This window comes from Salarias fasciatus, chromosome 16 (genome assembly GCF_902148845.1).
Source record: "Salarias fasciatus chromosome 16, fSalaFa1.1, whole genome shotgun sequence".
NCBI lineage: Eukaryota > Metazoa > Chordata > Actinopteri > Blenniiformes > Blenniidae > Salarias > Salarias fasciatus.
The window spans coordinates 8,300,131-8,314,861 of record NC_043760.1 but is presented as its reverse complement, the minus strand read 5'-3'; positions in this window follow the sequence as shown (position 1 = coordinate 8,314,861).

Below are 14,731 nucleotides of genomic sequence, written 5' to 3'. Positions count from 1 at the left end.
GACTGATTACAGGGTCTGAATTCGTCACCACAAATGACTCGTTTCTGTATTTAACACTCCTAATGTCGGGTTAAACGGTTTAAAAATCAAACCTTATTTTTTGAAAAGTTAAGCTTCTCTTAGTGACAATCCAGATTCGTGTTAATCGAACGTCCAAAAGTTTTCTCTGCTCACTGAAGCTGCTGCTGTGAAACAGACTCCAGTTTGGTTGTATTGTGTTGATCAAATGCTTGAATTCCATACGAACACAAATCACAGCTTGATTAGTTCATTAGTGAGTTTTCCTCAGGTCTGGATCCTGAACGGCCTCGGAGAGGGGTCTGAAGACCAGATTAACCAAATCAGCTTCAGATCTCTGCGAAATGCCCTGAATTACATTCCTGCTCTTCTTAAGCCTCACAGAAAACCTGTGTGTGTGTGTGTGTGTGTGTGTGTGTGTGTGTGTGTGTGTGTGTGTGTGCTACTTGAAGTATGACCCAGCTGTCCCTTTCAGGCCTTGAGAGCACACCAGGTGATCCAGACGACACAAAGACGGGGAGAAAGAGGCAGCGCTCCTCCAGAAGGCTTTACATTCACCTCACAGCTCCCAGCAACCGGCGAGGAGGTCAAGGAGGGGAGAGGAGGAGAGAAGACATCAGCGGTTTCACTGTCGATGCTCATCGGACAAATCATTAATTTTCCCTAATGACACAGAAGTTCTCTCAAGCCCCATTTAGGCCATGTTTCAAGTGAAAACGCATTGTTTCGGCGTTTTTGTTTCAGAAAGTTTCATGTTTGTACAAAGCACTGTTCTTTTCCACAGAAAGCCAACAGCAGCGTTTCAGAAAAGCTGCATTTCATCCGTTTCCATGGAGACGGAGCTGGGACATTTTCATAAAGTTGAATTTTCAGTGGCTTCAAGCACCGTTGTCATGTAAATGGCCCCAAAATGAAAGTTTTATGTATTAATTTGAAAATGCGTAAACTCTGCCTTCACTGAAGTTTGAAGGTTGGAAAAAAGTTCAGCTGTTCTGAACTGAAGAGGAGCCCAAGAATGAAACAATGAAGATGCAACATGGATGAGCATTCCTGTGTGCAAATGACTTCTTTCTAAGTTGGCCACCTGCATCCCACACTCCCACACCATTCATTACAGCAGATTCTCTGAGAAACTATTTGGCTTTCACAACAGATTCAATCGTTTTGAGTCAGAGTGACTGTTATCTACCCATAATCACCCAGCAAGAACATCAAATAACAAAAAGAAGTTTTTACATCTGAAACAAACCGTGAAGCTTCCAGAGAACTAAAGATATAAATCTGGCAAACAGCTGTCGGGCTGCCAGTTTTCCACTGTGTCGAAGTAATGGTGACTAATGTGACGGTAACTCAAGGTCATGGGTAACACACACACGTGCACGCACTCACACCAAAACACACACACACACACACACACACACACATGCTGGAGACATTCTCATTTTGATTTCCTGCTCTGACGCACTGAGCAGGCAGACGCTGCAGGAGCTGCCGTCAGAACCCGGGCTGCCTCACAAACCCAGCCTAACACGGCGTGTCTGCAGGAGCTCTTCATCACGTCACCTGGCACGTGGGACCCAACAAACCTCACACGCAGCATTGTGTGAGGGTGCATTTGATTTGTGTCGCTGGCTCCGGGATCATTGTCCCTTCCAGATGTTCGGAGCCACCCAGGAAGAAGCCAAAACCACGATACCACGAAAAGCCGGCTATAAATTCACCACACGACACCGACTCCAATTTGCACCTGAATGAGGTCCGGCAGTTAAGACTCGAGTGTGTGTGGCGGGGTGGAGGGTGGATGGTGTACTGGTAAAAGCCCCACACACACTCAATCACTCACTGCTCCAGAGGAAAAGTGCACACAACCTGGAGTGCTGACGGGACAGAAGACAAGGAGAAGTTCGATCGAAGTTTGTCGAAGTTCACATCGCTCCAGATCAGAGCTGAGGATGTTTTCAGTTCAGGAAAATGACTCGTGACACTCCTGTCTAACCGGGTCTGGAGCACGGATCTCTCATCACTATCTCACCTCGGATTTTTTCAAGACTTATTCAGCAACATAAAGGGCACAAACCATTTGTGAGCACTAGATGTCTCTGAGTGACAGCTGCTACAGGAAAAAGGAAATAGTTGACACAACTGAACTGAATTGCCTCAGTTAGTCACACGAAAATGAGTTAAGTGCATTAAAATTAAAGGACCTGTATCATGCTTTTTTAGCAATTGCAAACCCTATTATTGGCATTAACATGGTAATAGTTTATTTTTGGCGCTAAGGAAAAGTCATTTTGTGTGAAATAAAAGATTTTCTGGGGCTAATTATGAAACCCGGAAGAGAAAATGTTCTGTTTCACTGAAAATCCCGCCTCTCCCCCTGTGGACTTTGACTGACAGCGAACTTCAACCAATCGGCGCTTCAAAACAAATACGCTGGCTAGCTTTAGCTCTTTAGCTCTAGCTTCTCTACACGCAAAGTCACGCGAAAATGTCTTTTCCTGTGAGAAACTCACCAAGCACAGACCCTTCAGACTCTTGCTCTTGTTTGACTGTTGCTTTCAGACGATGGTCAAAGTTTATCTCCGTAACCAGAGTTACAAAAAGCAGCAACGCTGATTGCCGAGGGCCTGCGGGGGGAGGGGCTCAGAGGAGCCATCTTCTCCGAGTGACGTCAATGTGGGAAGCAGAGAGTTTTCACGGGTGTGGGAGGGGCTGCCTCTCTGAGCAGCAGAAACACCAGGAAAGCTCAAACACACAGGAACGAAAGAAAAAAACGCTTTGGGGGTGTTTTTGGTGAGTACATAACTATATAACAAGGTTAAAACATACAACAAGTGAATTTTGCATGATACAGCCCCTTTAAAGCTAATGAGTTACAAACACTGAAAACAAGAAAACTTAATCTAGATGAGTTAGTCTGAATATTTCCGTTTTTCAGTGTTTACTGATGGATTGGACCAAGAAGATCGAGAATCTAGAATTTAGAGTATAAATGATGATGATGACGATGATGGTGGTGATGAAGATGATGATGATCATGACACTAATGATGCTACATCATCTTCCCCCCCTCCTCCCTTCAGGAGAGGGCGAGCAGGTTTCCAGTTAGTGAGAGTGTAACAGTTCAGACAGTGAAGGGGCGTCGCAGACAGAAAGGAACTCTGAGCTGCTCGTTTTCTGACTCACCCTGAGCCTGCTCTTCCTCCCTGATCCTCTGTGCGTCTCCCTTCCTCCTGCCTCTTTTTTCCCTCTGCCTCTCCCTCACCTGCTTCTTCCAATCATTCAGTTATCCTATCGGGTGTGTCTCCCCTCCTCCAGTGTGGATTGAAGCTCCCCTGTTTGTCTCACTTGTTGCCAGATGTTTGAGCTTCTTGCCGTCTTCCTGCAGCTGTGTGTGTTTTCCCCGTGTTCTGCTCTCGGGCCTTGGCCTCTGCTTGCTGCTGTGCCTTTGTCTCAGCCTCGCCGGATTTGTTCACCTGTGTGGAACTTCATAAATGCTCTCAAACGCTTCTGCTTCTGAGTCCCCGCTTCCATGACACTTGTTTAACGTTTCGCATATGGTTGGCTCTGGAACCAGGAAGTAGTGATGGTCTCGCCCCTCCCACTGAAGTTGATCTGGCCTGTACCTCTAAGTTAAAGAAAAAAACTTGAGCAAGACATTGCCGATGGGGAAGACGGATTGTTGAAATGGATTGTTTCTTCAATAATAAGTGAAAATGGGCATGATTTTTGGAATTTTTGTCGTAAATTTCTTACTTCCAGCACCTTTAATTTTGAATTTAACACAGCCCTACTGAACAGTAGAAAAAACAAACAAAAAACCCCCAAATTTCTCACGTTTTTAATTTAAAAAAAAGTGACTGACTACGGATGAACGGATGAATTTTACACAGACTCATCAGAAAGACTGTATTTGTTGAGGATAATGAACTGATGGGTGTGTTTTCTTTTAATCTTCCTCCCTGTGGTTCACTCCCTCTCTCCTCCTCCTTTGCTGTTCTTCAACACGTGTCACTGAACTGTTCCATGTGTTTGATGAAATGCTTTTTACCAGAACTTTGACCCTCCATTCTCCCATCAGGGTTTATCTGAAAACCCTCGTCTCCCCTGTCTCTTCTCATTTCAAGTGAAAGAGTCAACATGCGTGCTGGTTATAAAATTGTATTCATCCTTCATGCCACGTAGAATTCATCTGACTTCCAAAACAGCCAGGAACAAACTATCGTTGTCCACTTCCACCAAATTACATTCACCTCAACATATGTTCAACCTTCAAAATAAAAATATTACAGACCACTTAACATGTGTAGATGTTCTGAACCTGAGCGGTTTCTGTTTTAGCTGTTTAATATTTTTATGTTTTAGATTTTTTTTCCTGTATTTTAGCTGATTTTTCATTTTAATTCAAGTCATTTGATCTTTTGGAAATGTTTTTGTCTTTTAGCCATTTAAAGAGTTTTACTTTTTAAGGCATTTAAGCAGATTTATCTCCTTTGTCTGTTCTTGACTGTGTGATCTGTTTTTCACAGTGCAAAAACCTGGACTGGACTGTAAAGACTCAGGCTCCGTCCAAAACACACCAGCGCAGACTCCACATGCACCATGAGCGCCTGCACTTTCTCTCCACTCCACGTCTGCCCACGAGACATCTTCCAACAGTCTCTTTGTATAGAGTTAAGTTCTCTTTTTAATATCTTTAGATTGAGCAGGACGGAGTGGTCAGATTCAGATTGAGTAGTGTCTGTTTTCCAGGTTTTTCATTTCTGCCTCTATTTCCTTCTTTTCTCAGGTCTCTTTTTCAGATATGAAGAGTGTTAAATAATTCATCCTCAAAGAACTGCCTTAAATGGAAAAACCTGAAACTGCCTTAAAGTGTAAGAACCTCCACACATCTACCAGATCTCGATCCTCCGTCATTGTATCGGCGGCTCTCCGACCCCTGAAGGTGTCCTTAAACCCCATGTTTAAGTTTTATTGGTGATGGAGTCCCTGACAGCAGGTATGCATTGCAGGGAAGCAAAAACTGTTTTCTATGAACGATTAAGGGTAGCACTTTATAATACGGCCCGTGTCTTACAGAGTAGCTTCCCTTCTCTTACAGTGTAGTTTCCTCAACTTTGAAGGTAACTGTCGGACATGTACATGTCCATCAGCTCCAGCACCAGCACCAGCTCAATGTGGACTTACTATGTGGAAGAGGTACGTGGATGACATCCTGGAGAAAATAAGGAAACACACAAGAATTAACAAAACATCTCAACACAATCGACACCACCGGAAAAATACAGTTCACACACGAGGAAGAAGAGAACCATGCAATACATTTTCTGGATATCAACATTTCCCACAAAGAGGATGGCAGCATTAAAATAAACATTTACAGAAAACCAACACACACCGATCAATATCTCTTATGGACATCTGAACACCCCACAGCGCACAAACTCTCTGTAATAAGAACACTTTTTGACCGGGCCAATATTATCACAGACGAGGAGGACAGGAAAAAAGAAGAACAACATATCATTCAAGCGCTCAAACAATGCAGATACCCCAACTGGGCAATACAAAAAGGAAGAAGGCAGGTCCAGGAGAAGAAAAAGAGACCCAAGCCAAAAGAAAACAACAGAGAGAGGATGGAGAGCACCACGATGGTAACCCTCCCATACATCAGGGGCATCACAGAGAAAGTACCAATGAAATGAAAAAACATAACATCAATACTCCAGTAAAACCATATAGAAAACTCAGACAAATACTTGTACACCCCAAAGACAGAATACAACCGGAACAAAAATGCAATATAATCTACGAAATTCCATGTAAGCTATGTAACAAAACATACATTGGAGAGACAGGGAGGACTTTCAGCACACGAAAAAAGGAACACAAGACAGAATGTGAGAAAGAAACCACAACAGCACTAACACGAGCAACAAAAAGAAAAGCTGAACAGGAACAACGCAAGTCGGCCATTTCAGATCATTGTAAGAGAGAAAATCACATTATGGATTGGGATGGAGCGAGAGTCATCGGAACAGAAGAGAACAAACACCGACGATGGATAAAAGAGGCTATTGAAATTCGGAAACGTGCCCCCGAGACAGTTAACCGGGATGAGGGGGCCTTTCTGCTTTCACACACCTGGGATGCTATACTCAAGAAGTCGGACTGCAGATGGCGCTGTTCTCCAGCTTCCACGAGTGGGAGAATAGCGCCAAAACCTGTATAAATCAGCTGACAAGATACGTTACAACAACATCACGTGACAAACACTCTGAAGAAGACAGCTGACAGCTGCCAAAACCGTCAGGTAAACAACCAAATACCACTCTGGTCTTTGGAAAAGAACCTTTGTTTTGGATTATAACTTGGAAGACCAATGAACCTTTTTGGACTATGTACATGTTATTTCGCTGAACCTGAGGAGTACTTACACCAGTGTAAGTGCTGTTGTCTTACAGTGTAGTTTGACGTGTCTTAATGTGTAGTTTCCTCAACTGTGGAGGTAACTCTCATAAATGTACCATGACATTTTGCGAACTCTCAGGGGATAACGCTGGTGTCTTACACTGTAGTTTGATGTGTTTTAATGCGTAGTTTCCTTAAAGGTGCATTAAGGAGTTTGCACGTTTTATGCGAAACAGTGCCCCCTGCAGGCCTTGGGCGTAATGCAGCTTAGTGAAAAACTCGTCCCTGTGGCTCGCGTGCACGGAAGAGGGGAACTCCTTCTTCGCTCGTTTAGTAGCGCTCAAGTAAAATGTAAGTTTCTTTTCCCTGGTGGAGTCTGTGCTGGAGTTGTGGCAGTGCTAGAAGCCAGTCTTTTCTTACTTTCTGGAAGCTCCTGCTCAGTTGTTGTTCACGAAGCATCTGGCGGAGTAATGGCGGACAAAATGAAACCTAACAAGCTGGAGCGTGCATTACGTCATTCCTTTCAAATTCTCCCCAAAAAAATGCTGGTGCCGGACCGGCACTGCAACTTTCAAGTGACAATTTAGCGCAGTTAGCGGTACTTGTAATGAATATGTCAGGGCACATTGTACACATCATTAAAAATGTGTAACATATTTATGGTGGAAAATAAGTATTTTTAAGGTTGTAAAACTCCTTAATGCACCTTTAACTGTGGGGGTAACTCTCAAAAATGTAGCATGACATTTTACGGACTCTATGGGGTACTTACGCTCTTACAGTGTAAGTCCTGGAGTCCTACACTGTAGTTTCCCGTGTTTTACCATGTACTTATCAAAGCAGTGTAATTTTCCTGAACATATGCTTTTACTGTACAACCTTGATGAGCCACTTCCTCTTAAGAATCCCCATGGACCCCTACAGATTGTGTAGACCAATGACAAACTGAAATACTGTAACGTATTGATGAGTGTGTGTTTCACATAATAATGACAAGACATGCAGACGGACAAACAACTTTATTTATGGATTGAACATCTTTATTTTTCAGATACACCAATTCACCTTTTAAAGTTACCCAGCCCTGAAGATCACCCTTGCTTTTCCTTACTGTCTAACGATACAGTACTTCCTCTGCAACAACCCAGCACTTTACCTGCAACGACTGGTCAACAACCGGGAACCGGGCCGTATTCTAAAGTGAACACTTGTCGCCTCAACTTACTGTCTAACTACTGAGTATTCTACCAGTAACTACCTTCCCTACGTATGCAGGTACCGGGTACTTACACTCTAAGTACCCAAGACTTACCTGTAAGTACAAAGGGTTCTGTTATATTGTTTCCATTATTAAAGAAATTTATTTTGAAAATAACCAATTAACCTACAGTGTAGGACTGCAGGACTTACACTGTAAGACACGAGCGTAAGTACCCCACAGAGTGCGTAAACTGTCATGCTACATTTTTGAGAGTTACCCCCACAGTTGAGGAAACTACACATTAAGACACGTCAAACTACACTGTAAGACAACAGCACTTACACTGTCAGACACAGGTGTAAGTACACCTCAGGTTCCGCGAAATAACATGTACATGTCCGACAGTTACCTTCAAAGTTGAGGAAACTACACTGTAAGAGAAGGGAAGCTACTCTGAAAGACACGGGCCGTATTATAAAGTGCTACCCGATTAAGAGAGTGAAAAGTTAAATTACAATTCAGAAATGTGAACTAAAACAAGAAAGACTTAATAACAAAACCCACTGGGTTAATTTCAATTTTTTTATTTACATTTTTCTAAATTTCTCAAACAAAGCCAAAAATGAGAAAAAAAAAAATCATGAAGAACAGCATGAACAGTACATCTTTATATTTTGAACTGAGTTACAGAAATAGCTCTTCCATAGATTCTTTAATGAGCTCATCAGTGAGTTTTCATGTGCCTCAATAAACTAGTGTTCCAACGGAAACTTTTCCCACATGTTTCACAAAGATATGGCTTCTCACCTGTGTGAACTCTCATGTGCCTCAAAAAACTACTGTTCCAACTGAAACTTTTCCCACATGTTTCACAAAGATATGGCTTCTCACCTGTGTGAATTCTCATGTGCCTCAAAAAACTACTGTTCCAACTGAGACTTTTCCCACATGTTTCACAAAGATATGGCTTCTCACCTGTGTGAATTCTCATGTGCCTCAAAAAACTACTGCGGTCACTGAAACTTTTCCCACATGTTTCACAAGTATATGGCTTCTCACCTGTGTGAGTTTTCATGTGGCTCAATAAACTACTGTTCCAACTGAAACTTTTCCCACATGTTTCACAAAGATATGGCTTCTCACCTGAGTGAATTCTCATGTGGCTCAATAAACTACTGCGGTCACTGAAACTTTTCCCACATGTTTCACAAGTACATGGCTTCTCACCTGAGTGAATTCTCTTGTGGGTCAATAAAAGGCTGTTCCAACTGAAACTTTTCCCACATGTTTCACAAGTATATGGCTTCTCACCTGAGTGAATTCTCATGTGCCTCAATAAAAGGCTGCTCTGACTGAAACTTTTCTCACATGTTTCACAAGTATATGGCTTCTCACCTGAGTGAATTCTCTTGTGGATCCACAAATAACTCTTTCTACTGAAACTTTTGCCACACGTTTCACAAACATTCCCAGTGACCGGCCTGACCTTTTGATTTAGCTTCTTTTTCTTACCGACAGTTTCACCACATGTTTCGTCACATTCAGCTCGCTTCTTTGAAACAGGAAAGTCAAGATGTTCTTTCTCACGGTGGACTTCAGAGTCCAGAGAGAGGACCTGCTCAGGTTCTGGTGCCTCTTGTGGTTCAGTCAGGTCACTTTGCTGTTGAAGAGAAGGAACCTCAAAGTTTTCACTTTCGGACTTCAGAATAAGCTGCTCTGCCTTCTGGCTGGTACCCAGACCCTCGTGCTCCTCAGTCTGTGGAGGTTCTGGTTCCTCCTGGTCCTCTGTAACCTGTACAAGTCCTGGTTCTTCTTCTTCCTCTTTAATCGTTGGTAGTGGTGGTTCTTCCTGCCCTCGACAGCAGTTTGCTTCCTGTTCAAAGAGCTGCTCCTTCCTGTGGCCATGGTGCTGTTGGAGATCTGCAGGGACAAACAATGAACAAGATAAAAAGATCAGCTACATTTCTTAAACAGTTCCATCTTTAAAAAAAAACAAAACAAAAACAAAACTGGGACTAAAAGCGGTGAAACTGAACTCTGGAATTCAAATTTCAAAATAGCCTCAAGCTGTAATGTTATTGATTGAAGAGCACCTTAGTGGGTTTTTGGCGGTGTTTACATGGACATGCGTAACCGGGCTATTGCTAATATTCCAGTAATGAAAGGGTCTTTGACTGAATGTACGCACTTCCACACCAGAGGGGGCGCTGTGTGGTTGAGTTGAAGTAGAAAGTGGACAAGAGGAGTCAGTGTATCTGGAGTTGGAGTTATCAGTCTGCTGATTAAAATAATGAAAACTGGATAACCCACACACAGCCATAACGACGGAGATCCTCCACCAGTTAGATTCATGTGTTCATTCAGACTTTTCCATACCTGTTCTGTGAAACTTGATTTCAGGTTTCCAGATGATTTCTAGCAGTCTGTGATGATGAACAACCGCATCCTCGTACCGGACTATCTTTTGTTGGAGCACGGAGGAGATTTCCTCAGCAGCAGCAGTCAGAATCCGGGTGGTCAAGTCTCTCACAGAGTCCTGGGAATTTCCACCATCAACAGCAGACTCCTCAACATCCTCCGGCTCCTCTTTAATATGTGGAGCTTCATGTTCCTCCTGCTTCAGGCTGGAGATAGTCGTCTGGACGCCAATGTGCTGCTGTGGACTCTCTGGAGGGAAACAAGAGAAAGTCACTGATGTGATGGATGTGAATGTTTTACAGAGATAGATGCACGAGGCAGGACAGGCTGCATTTAAATAAAATGCTCAATTCAATAAAACTGACAGTAACTGTATGGTTTAAGGAATAAGAGGAGAACGTTGTCTGGTTGTTTTTAACATCCAGCAGCAACAAGAAACGTGAGAGGACGACGGTCACCGGTTAACAGGGAAACCAGTTAATCTGAAACACCGGCTCTGCTCCAGTCTGCACTCACTCCTCCTCAGCTGTGTTAGCTGCTGCGTGCACGTGACTGGAGCGTGCACATCGACGTGAAGGCAGCATTGACAGCTCAGACTCATCAGACTCAGGTGACACGTTAAGAAAGCCAGGACAATTCGAACATGACCTGCTGCGATGCCGTTCTCATTGTCTTTAAAAGAGTCGTTAGCATGAAGCTCCCAGTGTCATGCAGTCAGACAGGTTTTTTTCTTCCCCCAGAGAAACTTGAAAGCATCATAATTGTGAAAGATTTGCTCTTTAAGGCCTGTGGGTGGCTTTACTGGAGCCCAGGAAGAGACATTTCAGATCCTGGCAGCTGTGGAAATGTCTCTACCATAAGTAGCATTAGCATGTTAGCTCAGACAAGTCAATAAATCAATTCTTCCATCTGAAAACCAAACAAACTCCATTTCTTCTGTTTATGGTGCAGATGCTGTGTAATGCTGAAGGTTTCTGCTTGAAAATCACTCCTGTTATTTCACTTTGCACAAGAAGTACAGTCTAATTTCAGTCTGTTAGCTTCACAATAAAAGATACTGATCCTCCACCATTCACAGGTTCATTTAGAATTTTCCATACCTGTTCTGGAGACGTTCATTTCAGGTTTTGTGCTGAATTCCAGAGATCTGTCCTGTCCATCAGTCTCCTGCTGTTGTTGAAGAATTAACTGATCAAACAGGGTGAGGATTTCTCCAGCGGCAGCAGCTAGTCGGTCCTTAATAAACTCTCTGAAAGTCTGGACTTCAGCCATGTTGGTCAAGAAGATGAGGTCTAACTGAAAAATAACAGTTTCAACTGAAAAACAACAAGTTTGAAAAAATGCTAAGTAACTTCTTCTCTACAGTTTTTTTTTTGTTTGTTTGTTACAGCGTCAGCTTCATACTAACACCTGCTGGACACGGGGGGAACTGCAGGTTGTTGAAAGATAATGAGATAGTTTTTTTTCAAATAGTTTTCATGTTTTTTTTTACTTTTTAATGAAAGAACTGTGTTTTTCCATTTGTCTTCTTCTTCTTCTTCTTCTTCTTCTTCTTCTTCTTCTTATTACTATAATTATTGTTGTTGTTGTTGTTGTTGTTGTTGTTGTTGATGTATTTTACAACTATCAACTTAATGATTACAGACTGACTGAAAGGTTGGAGTCGTTAATTGTTTTGGAAGTTTTGTTTTCTGCTAAGCTTCGTTTTTTTTTCAACAACCAGTCATGCACATGTAACGCTGCTGAAATGTTAAGATGCATTTAAATAATACGTAGTTCATGGCTGATTTTACAAAAAATAAGACTGTTAAAAGCCTTATGTTTTCGTTGTGTTTAAAAATAGTTAAATTCATGTTAAATTGTGTTTGTAAAAGAAAATATTGTATTTCATGATGTCAAACCAAAAAGAACATTATTTCATTTTAAAGAAAAATAATTTTGTTAAAGCCAAGTTGTTTTGGTCATGAGACTTCACATCTCTGAGAGACGGGGTTGTTAACAGATACATGTTAGAGGAAAGTAGATGAAAATAGTTTGTTTGGTGAGCTTTATTCCTCATTATGCTGAACTTTTCATTGCTTGTATACGATATTTTAAAAGTAACTAATTCCTAGTCAAAGCAGCTATTGCATTACTTGAGAAAAAGAGTGTTTACATATGTCAGAATTTGGATTACCTCTTCATGGAACTTGAGTAATATGTGCAATTATTGATAATAAAACTGAATGTACGATTAATGAAATAAATGAACACTTGACAGAAGACTTGGCATAGAGATTCAATGTATCTAAAACCACCATATCAAATATTTGTAGGAACTGGTTACCTGCCATGGCCATGATCTCAAGCCACTGGCCCCCATGTGGCCAAGCAAGGGGGCCATACTTTAAAATATGCCCAAAATCTTCAAGTGTAATTTTAAAAGATGCCGATGGATCATCAATTGTGCAGACACTTTCATAGCCAGACCCAGTAATTTGACAGCCAGGGCCCACACAAGTTCAAATTATAAACACAACAACACAATTAAATACTTAATTAGCATCACTCCTGCAGGGGAAATTTCTTTTCTCTCTCCTGGTTGGGGTGGACAGGTATCAGACAAACACATTACTAAGGAGTCTGGTTTCTTAAAACTGTTGGATCCAAAAGATGAGGTACTAGCAGATCGGGGGTTTCTTATAAAAGACAAACTTGCAGCTTATGGTGCAACTCTTCGTATTCCTCACTTCACAAAGGGAAAGAAGCAACTCTCTGCAAATGAAGTGGACACATCTCGACAGCTTTCTCCTGTTTGGATCCATGTTGAGCGAGTCACTGGCCGGTGGAAGAGTTTTAAGATATTGCAAACTATAATATCACTGTCACAAGTTAACATGTAAGATGATATTGTTGTTGTATGTGGTGCGCTGGCAAAACCTCTAAAACTGTAGTTCCAAAATAAGTAACTGCTGAAGAACTCAGTTTAAGAAATATTGATATAGATGCAGCTGCAGTCCTAAAGATTATATTTGAGCCCTTATTTTGTGGATTAACATATACATGATACAATCAATTACTGGTCTGGTGTTAGACCATGAGTTATAGTCAGTAGTCGAGTTGTAAAAAAACAAATTCAGGGGGGATGGTCAATTTTTTTCACCGTTACAAAAAAAGAGTGGGGAGGGCAGGGGTCTCGGTCATGTGAATTCATTATCAACACAAAACACTGTAAATAAGACTTCTGAATCTTCTCAAATCACGTCAAGCCAAGTTTATTTTAAATGAAAAATCATAGTAATTTACAGAACAGAATTGATAACATTTTACAATACTTTTCCTTTTCTCCTGTTTCGGTGAACAGTTTTTGGTTTCGCAGTTTCAAGTTTCAGCATCTCGTAGCAGTTTCCAAAGAGTGTCGTAATCATGTTTTTTGTCAACAATTTTTCAGGTTCTTGCTTTCTGATTGTTAGCCAAGCAATGACTTTGAAGCCAAGACTTGACATAGACATCTGGTTTGAACACTTTGAGGGGAGGGCCAACACACATGATAAAAAGCAAGGCTGACATGCTTGTTACCTCTAGGGCACTTCGAGATGTGCTTACAATGTTCATCTGACTAAACCCAGGCTCACACTCAGCTGTGGAGATGACCAGCATGTTCACTGTTTGAAGGAGGGGTTCCAGCTCTTTTGGTGCTGGTTTCACTTCACCAGCAGATTTGAGTTTGACCAAGTCAATGTATTCCCTCATCCGTCTTTGAATTTGTCGACCATCATCAAGATTGAAAAAGGAGCAGAGTTCCTGTATTTCCTTTTCAGCATAACGAACCCCACACTCATCCGGCCAGTCACAGCGCTGCAGCGCTTTGATGTTGTTCAGAAACCTCTGGTATTCTTCTTTATTTCTTATTTAATTGTCCTAAAACTGGAAGCCACCCATCTCGTGCTGAGAATTCTCCCTCTGTTCAGACACTGCACAGCAAGTTCCTCACGACATTCTCTGAGCTCGCGGGGGTTTATAGCTGATCCATGATAGAGACCACGTTACAATATATCCACATTTTAACAAATGAGGAGAATATTCAAAAGTAGGGTTCCAGACTGCCCCTGAATGGGATATATTTTGTCCCTAAATTTTGAGACCGTATAAGCAAAGAACACTGATGAAACGTTGAACTGTGCTCTGGCTAGTCTGGAGCCCTAAAATTTACACTGTAATAAATATGAAACATCTCTAGCCTCTGAACTAATGCATAACTCTGGGTATCTTGGTGTTCTTCGGAGCTGTTTCTGAAGCTGCTGGAAACTTCCTGGCCAGAGTCTTTGGTTTGTGGAAGCTTATATCCCTCAGTTGAGCTGGCTTGACTTCTTTTCTACTCTGCTTCCACATGCACACGCCTGAAGTAATTGCCTCTTTCTCCATCCTTCCCATTGTAACACAGAGCTCCAGTTTGTATAGTATCTCAGCTGCATGGCTACAGCAGGATCCAAGACCGTAATATTAAAAGACATTTAAAAAAAACATAGGCCGTTTCTCAATTCTTAGTCCGCGAGTGCGCACTCGTGGACTTGGAGAGTGCACACCTGTTAGTCGGACTTCGAGTCCAGACTTTCGACGAGGCAAGAACGCATCGAAGTTAATGCACAATTGGAACATGCGGACTTGATGACTTCGTGTGTCTACAACGCCAATATCTGATAG